Source organism: Herpailurus yagouaroundi, unplaced genomic scaffold (assembly GCF_014898765.1).
Source record: "Herpailurus yagouaroundi ecotype Mexico unplaced genomic scaffold, PumYag 29, whole genome shotgun sequence".
Taxonomy (NCBI): Eukaryota; Metazoa; Chordata; class Mammalia; order Carnivora; family Felidae; genus Herpailurus; species Herpailurus yagouaroundi.
Window position 1 is genome coordinate 65,688,902 of NW_024412377.1, and position 986 is coordinate 65,689,887.

Genomic DNA, 986 nt, shown 5'->3' on the forward strand with positions numbered 1-986 from the left:
AGAGAGAGAGAGATAGCATGAGGTGGGGGGAGGGCAGAGAGGGGACGGAGGATGTGAGGCGAGCTCTGTGCGGACAGCAGAGATCCCGAGGTGGGGCTTCAACTCAGAACCGTGAGATCATGACCAGAGCTGAAGTTGGTCCCTCAACCGACTGAGCCACCCAGGTGCCCCTCCTTTTTTTTTTCAATGGCTGAATGATATTTTACTGTGGATATACCACATCTTCTTTATCCATTCATCCGTTGATGGACACTTAGGTTGTTTCCACGTCTCAGCTACTGTGAACAATACGGCCATGAACATGGAGCTGCCTTTAAACCAATGAATAGTATTCCGCTGTATTAATGTACAATCGTTTTTGAAACCCAGTCTTCTGAACAAATGGCCTCTGAGTTCTAGCCTTGTTCTTGCAGTTCCCCCAAGGGCCAGGATCTTTCTGGAGTGGGGTTTTGTATACACTATTCCCTCTGCCTGGGCTTTCCTTCCTTCCTCTTGGCCTGGCCTACTCTGCTGTCATACAGATTATCCCTCTGTGGGGCAGGAGTGCCCAGATCCCCTCCAACTCTGCTGGTGCCCAGAACCAAGGACAGTGCCTGGCATAAAGGGAATGTTCAATCCCTGTCTGTTGAATGAACACTGAAGTGGCAGGGGGCCCAGGAGGGCCATGTGGCATCGAGTCACTTTCCTAGAGGGCCCAGAGACATTACGTTCCTTCTCGGAGCTCCACTAACTTGACTGAAAGGAAACAGCCACCCTCATTTTCCTGATGTGGAAGCTGAGGCTCAGAGAGGGAGAGTGGCTTCCCTTAGGTCGCACAGCCAGGAAAGGGAGAGCTGAAATGTGTCCTGGCGGCTATACCTATGTGTGGTGGTAGTGGGGCATGGTTGGAGGAGCCTGAGGGAAAGCTCTGGAGGAGCTGTCTTACAGTGGAGACAGGAAGCAGGATCTGGTGCTCTCAGAAGGTAGACCCAGTGGAAGTGGTCAGG